Source organism: Triticum urartu, chromosome 2A (assembly GCF_056163025.1).
Source record: "Triticum urartu cultivar PI428250 chromosome 2A, HENAU_Tu73, whole genome shotgun sequence".
Lineage (NCBI taxonomy): Eukaryota > Viridiplantae > Streptophyta > Magnoliopsida > Poales > Poaceae > Triticum > Triticum urartu.
The window spans coordinates 57022170-57034575 of record NC_141874.1 but is presented as its reverse complement, the minus strand read 5'-3'; positions in this window follow the sequence as shown (position 1 = coordinate 57034575).

Below are 12406 nucleotides of genomic sequence, written 5' to 3'. Positions count from 1 at the left end.
CCCCGGGGGGTTCCGGTAACCCCCCGGTACTCCAGTAAAATCCCGATTTCACCCGGAACGTTTCCGATATCCAAATATAGGCTTCCAATATATCAATCTTTATGTCTCGACCATTTCGAGACTCCTCATCATGTCCGTGATCACATCCGGGACTCCGAACAACCTTCGGTACATCAAAACACAAAAAATCTAATTACGACCATCACCAAACTTTAAGCGTGCGGACCCTACGGGTTCAAGAACTCTGTAGACATGACCGAGACACGTCTCCGGTCAATAACCAATAGCGGAACCTGGATGCTCATATTGGCTCCTACATATTCTATGAAGATCTTTATCGGTCAGACCGCATAACAACATACGTTGTTCCCTTTGTCATCGGTATGTTACTTGCCCGAGATTTGATCGTCGGTATCTCAATACCTAGTTCAATCTCGTTACCGGCAAGTCTCTTTACTCGTTCCGTAATACATCATCCTGTAACTAACTTATTAGTTGCAATGCTTGCAAGGCTTGAGTGATGTGCATTATCGAGAGGGCCCAGAGATACCTCTCCGACAATCAGAGTGACAAATCCTAATCTCGAAATATGCCAACCCAACAAGTACCTTCGGAGACACCTGTAGAGCACCTTTATAATCACCTAGTTACGTTGTGACGTTTGGTAGCACACAAAGTGTTCCTCCGGTAAACGGGAGTTGCATAATCTCATAGTCATAGGAACATGTATAAGTTATGAAGAAAGCAATAGCAACAAACTAAACGATCAAGTGCTAAGCTAACGGAATGGGTCAAGTCAATCACATCATTCTCCTAATGATGTGATCCCGTTAATCAAATGACAACTCATGTCTATGGTTAGGAAACATAACCATCTTTGATTAACGAGCTAATCAAGTAGAGGCATACTAGTGACTCTCTGTTTTTGTCTATGTATTCACACATGTATTATGTTTCCGGCTAATACAATTCTAGCATGAATAATAAACATTTATCATGATATAAGGAAATAAATAATAACTTTATTATTGCCTCTAGGGCATATTTCCTTTAGTATCCCACTTGCACTAGAGTCAATAATCTAGATTACACAGTAATGATTCTAACACCCATGGAGCCTTGGTGCTGATCATGTTTTGCTCGTGGAAGAGGCTTAGTCAGCGGGTCTGCAACATTCAAATCCGTATGTATCTTGCAAATTTCTATGTCTCCCACTTGGACTAAATCCCGAATGGAATTGGAGCGTCTCTTGATGTGTTTGGTTCTCTTGTGAAATCTGGATTCCTTCGCCAAGGCAATTGCACCAGTATTGTCACAAAAGATTTTCATTGGACCCGATGCACTAGGTATGACACCTAGATCGGATATGAACTCCTTCATCCAGACTCCTTCATTTGCTGCTTCCGAAGCAGCTATGTACTCCGCTTCACATGTAGATCCTGCCACGACGCTTTGTTTAGAACTGCACCAACTGACAGCTCCATCGTTCAGTAAAAACACGTATCCGGTTTGCGATTTAGAATCGTCCGGATCAGTGTCAAAGCTTGCATCAACGTAACCATTTACGATGAGCTCTTTGTCACCTCCATATACGAGAAACATAACCTTAGTCCTTTTCAGGTATTTCAGGATGTTCTTGACCGCTGTCCAGTGATCCACTCCTGGATTACTTTGGTACCTCCCTACTAGACTTATAGCAAGGCACACTTCAGGTCTGGTACACAGCATTGCATACATGATAGAGCCTATGGCTGAAGCATAGCGAACATCTTTCATTTTCTCTCTATCTTCTACGGTGGTCGGACATTGAGTCTTACTCAACTTCACACCTTGTAACACGGGCAAGAACCCTTTCTTTGCTTGATCCATTTTGAACTTCTTCAAAACCTTGTCAAGGTATGTGCTTTGTGAAAGTCCAATTAAGCATCTTGATCTATCTCTATAGATCTTAATGCCCAATATGTAAGCAGCTTCACCGAGGTCTTTCATTGAAAACTCTTATTCAAGTATCCCTTTATGCTATCCAAAAATTCTATATCATTTCCAATCAATAATATGTCATCCACATATAATATCAGAAATGCTACAGAGCTCCCACTCACTTTCTTGTAAATACAGGCTTCTCCAAAAGTCTGTACAAAACCAAATGCTTTGATCACACTATCAAAGCGTTTATTCCAACTCCGAGAGGCTTGCACCAGTCCATAAATGGATCGGTGGAGCTTGCACACTTTGTTAGCTCCCTTTGGATCGACAAAACCTTCTGGTTGCATCATATACAACTCTTCTTCCAGAAATCCATTTAGGAATGCAGTTTTGACATCCATTTGCCAAATTTCATAATCATAAAATGCGGCAATTGCTAACATGATTCAGACAGACTTAAGCATCGCTACGGGTGAGAAGGTCTCATCGTAGTCAATCCCTTGAACTTGCCGAAAACCTTTTGCAACAAGTCGAGCTTTGTAGACAGTAACATTACCGTCAGCGTCAGTCTTCTTATTGAAGATCCATTTATTCTCAATTGCTTGCTGATCAACGGGCAAGTCAACCAAAGTCCACACTTTGTTCTCATACATGGATCCCATCTCAGACTTCATGGCTTCTAGCCATTTTGCGGAATCTGGGCTCACCATCCCTTCTTCATAGTTCGTAGGTTCATCATGATCTAGTAGCATGACTTCCAGAACAGGATTATCGTACCACTCTGGTGCGGATCTTACTCTGGTTGATCTACGAGGTTCGGTAGTAACTTGATCTGAAGTTTCATGATCATTATCATTAGCTTCATCACTAATTGGTGTAGGTGTCACAGAAACCGGTTTTTGTGATGTACTACTTTCTAATAAGGGAGCAGGTACAGTTACCTCATCAAGTTCTACTTTTCTCCCACTCACTTCTTTCGAGAGAAACTCCTTCTCTAGAAAAACTCCGAATTTAGCAACAAAAGTTTTGCCTTTGGATCTGTGATAGAAGGTGTACCCAACAGTCTCCTTTGGGTATCCTATGAAGACACATTTCTCCGATTTGGGTTCGAGCTTATCAGGTTGAAGCTTTTTCACATAAGCATCGCAGCCCCAAACTTTCAGAAATGACAACTTTGGTTTCTCGCCAAACCACAGTTCATAAGGCGTTGTCTCAATGGATTTCGATGGTGTCCTATTTAACGTGAATGCAGCCGTGTCTAAAGCATAACCCCAAAACGATAACGGTAAATCAGTAAGAGACATCATAGATCGCACCATATCTAATAAAGTACGATTACGACGTTCAGACACACCATTACGCTGTGGTGTTCCGGGTGGCGTGAGTTGCGAAACTATTCCGCATTGTTTCAAATGTAAACCAAACTCGTAACTCAAATATTCTCCTCCACGATTAGATCGTAGAAACTTTATTTTCTTGTTACGATGATTTTCAACTTCACTCTGAAATTCTTTGAACTTTTCAAATGTTTCAGATTTATGTTTCATTAAGTAGATATACCCATATCTGCTTCAATCATCTGTGAAGGTGAGAAAATAACGATATCCGCCACGAGCCTCAACATTCATTGGACCACATACATCTGTATGTATGATTTCCAACAAATCCGTTGCTCTCTCCATAGTACCGGAGAATGGCATTTTAGTCATCTTACCCATGAGGCACGGTTCGCAAGTACCAAGTGATTCATAATCAAGTAGTTCCAAAAGTCTATCAGTATGGAGTTTCTTCATGCACTTTACACCGATATGACCTAAACGGCAGTGCCACAAATAAGTTGCACTATCATTATCAACTCTGCATCTTTTGATTTCAACATTATGAATATGTGTATCACTACTATCGAGATTCATCAAAAATAGACCACTCTTCAAGGGTGCATGACCATAAAAGATATTACTCATATAAATAGAACAACCATTATTCTCTGATTTAAATGAATAACCGTCTCGCATCAAACAAGATCCAGATATAATGTTCATGCTCAACGCTGGCACCAAATAACAATTATTTAGGTCTAATACTAATCCTGAAGGTAGATGTAGAGGTAGCGTGCCGACCGCGATCACATCGACTTTGGAACCATTTCCCACGCGCATCGTCACCTCGTCCTTAGCCAATCTTCGCTTAATCCGTAGCCCCTGTTTCGAGTTGCAAATGTTAGCAACAGAACCAGTATCAAATACCCAGGTGCTACTGCGAGCATTAGTAAGGTACACATCAATAACATGTATATCACATATACCTTTGTTCACTTTGCCATCCTTCTTATCCGCCAAATACTTGGGGCAGTTCCGCTTCCAGTGACCAGTCTGCTTGCAGTAGAAGCACTCAGTCTCAGGCTTAGGTCCAGACTTGGGTTTCTTCTCCTGAGCAGCAACTTGTTTGTTGTTCTTCTTGAAGTTCCCTTTCTTCTTCCCTTTGCCCTTTTTCTTGAAACTGGTGGTCTTATTGACCATCAACACTTGATGCTCCTTCTTGATTTCTACCTCTGCGGCTTTTAGCATCGCGAAGAGCTCAGGAATAGTTTTATTCATCCCTTGCATATTATAGTTCATCACGAAGCTTTTGTAGCTTGGTGGCAGTGATTGAAGAACTATGTCAATGACACTATCAACAGGAAGATTAACCCCCAGTTGAGTCAAGTGATTATGATACCCAGACATTTTGAGTATATGTTCACTGACAGAACTATTCTCCTCCATCTTGCAGCTATAGAACTTATTGGAGACTTCATATCTCTCAATCCAGGCATTTGCTTGAAATATTAACTTCAACTCCTGGAACATATCATATGCTCCATGATGTTCAAAACGTCGTTGAAGACTCAGTTCTAAGCCGTAAAGCATGGCACACTGAACTATCGAGTAGTCATCAGCGTTGCTCTGCCAGACGTTCATAACATCTGGTGTCGCTCCTGCGGCAGGCTTGGCACTTAGCGGTGCTTCCAGGACGTAATTCTTCTGTGCAGCAATGAGGATAATCCTCAAGTTACGGACCCAGTCCGTGTAATTGCTACCATCATCTTTCAACTTTGCTTTCTCAAGGAACGCATTAAAATTCAACGGAACAACAGCACGAGCCATCTATCTACAATCAAACATAGACAAGCAAGATACTATCAGGTACTAAGTTCATGATAAATTTAAGTTCAATTAATCATATTACTTAAGAACTCCCACTTAGAAAGATATCCCTCTAATCCTCTAAGTGATCACGTGATCCAAATCAACTAAACCATGTCCGATCATCACGTGAGATGGAGTAGTATCAATGGTGAACATCAATATGTTGATCATATCTACTATATGATTCACGCTCGACCTTTCGGTCTCCGTGTTCCGAGGCCATATCTGTTATATGCTAGGCTCGTCAAGTTAAACCTGAGTATTCTGCATGTGCAACTGTTTTGCACCCGTTGTATTTGAACGTAGAGCCTATCACACCCGATCATCACGTGGTGTCTCAGCACGAAGAACTTTCGCAATGGTGCATACTCAGGGAGAACACTTATACTTTGATAATTTAGTGGGGGATCATATTATAATGCTACCGTCAATCAAAGCAAGATAAGATGCATAAAAGATAAACATCATATGCAATCAATATAAGTGATATGATATGGCCATCATCATCTTGTGCTTGTGATCTCCATCTCCGAAGCACCTTCATGATCACCATCGTCATCGGCGCGACACCTTGATCACCATCGTAGCATCGTTGTCGTCTCGCCAATCTTATGCTTCCACGACTATCGCTACTGCTTAGTGATAAAGTAAAGCATTACAGCGCAATTGCATTGCATACAATAAAGCGACAACCATATGGCTCCTGCCAGTTGCCGATAACTTGGTTACAAAACATGATCATCTCATACAATAAAATTTAGCATCATGTCTTGACCATATCACATCACAACATGTCGTACAAAAACAAGTTAGACGTCCTCTACTTTGTTGTTGCAAGTTTTACGTGGCTGCTACGGGCTTAGCAAGAACCGTTCTTACCTACGCATCAAAACCACAACGATAGTTTGTCAAGTTGGTGCTGCTTTAACCTTCACAAGGACCGGGCGTAGCCACACTTGGTTCAACTAAAGTTGGAGAAACTGACACCCGCCAGCCACCTATGTGCAAAGTACGTCGGTAGAACCAGTCTCGCGTAAGCGTACGCGTAATGTCGGTCCGGGACGCTTCATCCAACAATACCGCCGAACCAAAGTATGACATGCTGGTAAGCAGTATGACTTATATCGCCCACAACTTACTTGTGTTCTACTCGTGCACAACATCAACGCATAAAACCTAGGCTCTGATGCCACTGTCGGGGAACATAGTAATTTCAAAAATTTCATACGCACACGCAAGATCATGGTGATGCATAGCAACGAGAGGGGAGAGTGTTGTCTACATACCCTCATAGACCGGCAACGGAAGTATTGACACAATGTAGAGGAAGTAGTCGTACGTCTTCCCGATCCGACCGATCCAAGTACCGAACGTACGGCACCTCCGAGTTCTGCACATGTTCAACTCGGTGACGTCCCTCGAGTTCTGATCCAGCAAAACATTGAGGGAGAGTTTCGTCAGCACGACGGCGTGATGTCGGTGATGACGTTCTACCGACGCAGGGCTTCGCCTAAGCACCGCTACGATATGATCGAGGTGGAATATGGTGGAAGGGGGCACCGCACACGGCTAAGGAACGATCACGAGGATCAACTTGTGTGTCATGGGGTGCCCCCTTGCCTCAGTACATAAAGGAGGGAGAGGGGGAGGTGCGGCCGGCCCTATGGGTGCGCTTGGAGGAGTCCTACTCCAACCGGGAGTAGGACTCCCCCCTCTTGCCTTGTTGGAAAAGGAAGGAGGAAGGGAGAAAGAGGAAAGGGGGGCGCCGCCCCCCCTTTCCTTGTCCTATTCGGACTAGGGGAGGGGGCACGCGGCCTGCCCTGGCCGGCCCTCCTCTTCTCCCTTATGGCCCATGTAGGCCCAATAACCCCCGGGGGGGTTCCGGTAACCCCCCGGTACTCCAGTAAAATCCCGATTTCACCCGGAACGTTTCCAATATCCAAATATAGGCTTCCAATATATTAATCTTTATGTATCGACCATTTCAAGACTCCTCGTCATGTCTGTGATCACATCCGGGACTCCGAACAACCTTCGGTACATCAAAACACAAAAACCCTAATTACGATCGTCACCGAACTTTAAGCGTGCGGACCCTACGGGTTCGAGAACTATGTAGACATGACCGAGACACATCTCCGGTCAATAACCAATAGCGGAACCTGGATGCTCATATTGGCTCCTACATATTCTACGAAGATCTTTATCGGTCAGACCGCATAACAACATATGTTGTTCCCTTTGTCATCGGTATGTTATTTGCCCGAGATTCGATCGTCGGTATCTCAATACCTAGTTCAATCTCGTTACCGGCAAGTCTCTTTACTCGTTCTGTAATACATCATCATGTAACTAACTTATTAGTTGCAATGCTTGCAAGGCTTGAGTGATGTGCATTGCCGAGAGGGCCCAGAGATACCTCTCCGACAATCAGAGTGACAAATCCTAATCTCGAAATACGCCAACCCAACAAGTACCTTCGGAGACACCTGTAGAGCACCTTTATAATCACCCAGTTACGTTGTGACGTTTGGTAGCACACAAAGTGTTCCTCCGGTAAACGGGGGTTGCATAATCTCATAGTCATAGGAACATGTATAAGTTATGAAGAAAGCAATAGCAACAAACTAAACGATCAAGTGCTAAGCTAATGGAATGGGTCAAGTCAATCACATCATTCTCCTAATGATGTGATCCCGTTAATCAAATGACAACTCATGTCTATGGTTAGGAAACATAACCATCTTTGATTAACGAGCTAGTCATGTAGAGGCATACTAGTGACTCTCTGTTTTTGTCTATGTATTCACACATGTATTATGTTTCCGGTTAATACAATTCTAGCATGAATAATAAACATTTATCATGATATAAGGAAATAAATAATAAATTTATTATTGCCTCTAGGGCATATTTCCTTCACATACCTATTCCTTTTCTGAGTCTGAAACGTTTCGGAAAGTGTCCCTTATATATTCCTCCGGGGTTACGGTTTCAATAATATTGGTTTCCACATTTATGGGATTACCTGAGATATAATGTTTAATTCTTTGACCATTTACCACCTTCGGATTTGTGCCTTCGAAGTTGTTGATTTTTATGGCACCGGAACGATAGACCTCCTCGATAACATAAGGGCCTTCCCATTTAGAGAGAAGTTTTCCTGCAAAAAATCTTAAACAAGAGTTGTATAGCAATACATAATCACCTACATTAAACTCATGCTTTTGTATCCTTTTGTCATGCCATCTTTTAACTTTTTCTTTAAAAAACTTGGCATTTCTATAAGCTTGGGTTCTCCATTCATCAAGTGAGCTAATATCAAATAACCTCTTCTCACCGGCAAGTTTAAAATCATAGTTGAGCTCTTTAATAGCCCAATATGCCTTATGTTCTAGTTCGAGAGGTAAGTGACATGCTTTTCCATAAACCATTTTATACGGAGACATACCCATAGGATTTTTGTACGCAGTTCTATAAGCCCATAATGCATCATCAAGTTTCGTAGACCAATTCTTTCTAGACCTATTAACAGTCTTTTGCAAAATTAATTTGAGCTCTCTATTGCTCAACTCTACTTGACCACTAGACTGAGGGTGATAAGGAGATGCAATTCTATGATTAACATCATATTTAGCAAGCATTTTACGGAAAGCACCATGAATAAAGTGTGAACCACCATCAGTCATTAAATATCTAGGGACTCCAAATCTCGGAAAAATAACTTCCTTAAGCATTTTAATAGAAGTGTTATGATCAGCACTACTAGTTGGAATAGCTTCTACCCACTTAGTAACGTAATCAACAGCAACTAGAATATATGTGTATCCATTAGAGGCAGGAAAAGGTCCCATATAATCAAAGCCCCAAACATCAAACGGTTCAATAACAAGAGAATAATTCATAGGCATTTCTTGACGTCTACTAATATTACCAATTCTTTGACATTGATCACAAGACAAGACAAACTTACGGGCATCCTTGAAGAGAGTAGGCCAATAAAAACTAGATTGCAATACCTTATGTGCAGTTCTGTCTCCAGCGCGGTGTCCTCCATAAGACTCGGAATGACACTTGCGTAGGATCTGTTCCTGTTCATGCTCATGTACACAACGTCTAATAACACCATCTACTCCTTCTTTATAAAGATGTGGGTCATCCCAAAAGTAATGTCTCAAGTCATAGAAGAACTTTTTCTTTTGCTGGTATGTGAAGCTAGGTGGTATAAACTTAGCAACAATATAATTAGCATAATCAGCATACCATGGAGTACTACGAGAAGTACTTATAACATTTAATTGTTCATCAGGAAAGCTATCATTAATAGGTAGTGGGTCATCAAGAATATTCTCTAACCTAGACAAGTTGTCTGCAACGGGGTTCTCAGCTCCCTTTCTATCAACAATATTCAAATCAAATTCTTGTAGCAAGAGAACCCATCTAATAAGTCTAGGTTTAGCATCTTTCTTTTCCATAAGATATTTAATAGCAGCATGATCAGTGTGAATAGTTACTTTAGAATCAATAATATAATATCTGAACTTATCACAAGCAAATACAACTGCTAAAAGCTCTTTTTCAGTAGTAGCATAATTTCTTTGAGCATTGTCTAGAGTCTTACTAGCATAATGAATAACATTTAATTTCTTATCAACTCTTTGCCCTAGAACAGCACCTACAGCATAATCACTAGCATCACACATAATTTCAAAGGGTAAATTCCAATCAGGTGGCTGAACAACAGGTGCAGAGACTAATGCTTTCTTAAGTATTTCAAATGCTTCTACACAATCATCATCAAAGACAAATGGTATATCTTTTTGCAATAAATTAGTCAGAGGCCGAGAAATTTTTGAGAAGTCCTTAATGAACCTCCTGTAAAATCTGGCGTGACCAAGGAAACTTCTTATACCTTTGATGTCCTTGGGACATGGCATCTTTTCAATAGCATCAACCTTGGCTTTATCAACTTCAATACCTCTTTCAGAAACTTTGTGCCCCAAGACAATACCTTCATTAACCATAAAGTGGCACTTTTCCCAATTCAGAACAAGATTAGTTTCTTCACCTCTCTGTAAAACTCGATCAAGATTGCTCAAGCAATCATCAAAAGAGGAACCATAGACGGAAAAATCGTCCATGAAAACCTCACAAATCTTTTCACAAAAGTCAGAGAATATAGCCATCATGCATCTTTGAAAGGTAGCAGGTGCATTACATAAACCAAAAGGCATACGTCTATAAGCAAAAGTACCAAAAGGGCATGTAAAAGTAGTCTTTGATTGATCTCTAGCCGACACAGGTATTTGAGAGAAACCAGAATAACCATCTAGAAAGCAATAGTGTGTATGTTTGCATAATCTTTCTAGCATTTGATCAATAAAAGGTAAGGGGTAATGATCTTTCTTAGTAGCTTTATTTAATTTGCGGAAATCAATTACCATCCTATAACATGCGATAATTCTTTGTGGAATCAATTCATCTTTATCATTAGGAACAACAGTAATACCTCCCTTCTTAGGGACACAATGGACAGGACTTACCCACTCACTATCAGCAACGGGATAGATTATACCTGCCTCCAGAAGCTTTAGTATTTCTTTTCTTACCACTTATTTCATTTTAGGATTCAGACGTCATTGAGGATCACGAACTGGTTTGGCATCTGCTTCTAAATTTATTTTATGTTGACATAGAGTGGGACTAATGCCCTTAAGATCATCAAGAGTATATCCAATAGCAGCACGATGCTTCTTCAGAGTTTTCAATAATCTTTCTTCTTCATGCTCTGAAAGGTTAGCACTAATAATAACAGGATATATCTTCTTTTCATCAAGATAAGCATATTTAAGATTATCAGGCAAAGGTTTAAGCTCAAACATGGGATCCCCCTTGGGTGGAGGTGGATCCCCTAAATTTCAACAGGCAAATTGTGTTGCAGAATAGGTTCCTGTTTAAAGAATACTTCATCTATTTCCCTTCTTTCATTCATGAACATATCATTTTCATGGTCTAGCAAATAGTGTTCTAAAGGATCACTAGGAGGTACGGCAATAGAAGCAAGACCAATAATTTCATCCTTACTAGGTAATTCTTCCTCATGATGTTGTTTACTAAATTTAGAGAAATTAAACTCATGAACCATATCATCCAAGCCAATAGTAACAACATTCTTTGTGCAGTCTATGGTAGCATTGACAGTATTTAAGAAGGGTCTACCAAATATAATGGGACAAAAGCTATCTTGTGGGGAACCAAGAACAAGAAAATCAGCAGGATATTTAGTTTTCCCACACAAGACTTCAACATCTCTAACAATTCCAATTGGTGAAATAGTATCTCTATTGGCAAGTTTAATTGTGACATCAATATCTTCTAACTCAGCAGGTGCAATTTCATTCTTAATTTCTTCGTATAAGTCAATAGGTATTACACTAGCACTAGCACCCATATCACATAAGCCATGATAACAATGATCTCCTATTTTAACAAAAATAACAGGCACGCCTACCACAGGTCTATGTTTATCTTTATCACAAGGTTTAGCAATTCTAGCAGTTTCACCTTTGAACTGAATAACATGCCCATCAATATTATCAGACAAGAGATCTTTAACAATAGCAATATTAGGTTCTACTTTAACTTGCTCAGGAGGTGTATAAGTTCTAATATTGCTTTTACGAACAACAGTTGAAGCTTTAGCATGATCCTTTATTCTAACAGGGAAAGGTGGTTTCTCAACATAAGAAGTAGGAACAATAGGATCATTATAAGTGACAGTCTTTTCTTCAACTTTAATAGGTGCAGCTACTTTTACTTCTATGGGAGGATGATATTTAAACCACTTCTCCTTAGGGAGATCAACATAAGTAGCAAAAGATTCACAGAAAGAAGCTACTATCTCAGAGTCAAGTCCATATTTAGTGCTAAACTTACGGAAAATATCGGTGTCCATAAAAGATTTAACACAATCAAACTTAGGTGTCATACCTGACTCCTTACCTTCGTTGAGGTCCCAATCTTCAGAGTTGCTTTAATTCTATCCAATAAATTCCATCTGAATTCAATAGTATTCATCATAAAAGAGCCAGCACAAGAAGTATCGAGCATGGTGCGATTGTTATCAGAAAGCCGAGCATATAAATTTTGAATAATCATTTATCTTGAGAGCTCATGATTGGGGCATGAATATAACATTGATTTAAGCCTCCCCCAAGCTTGAGCGATGCTTTCTCCTTCGCGAGGCCTGAAATTATATATATAATTGCGATCACGATGAACAAGATGCATAG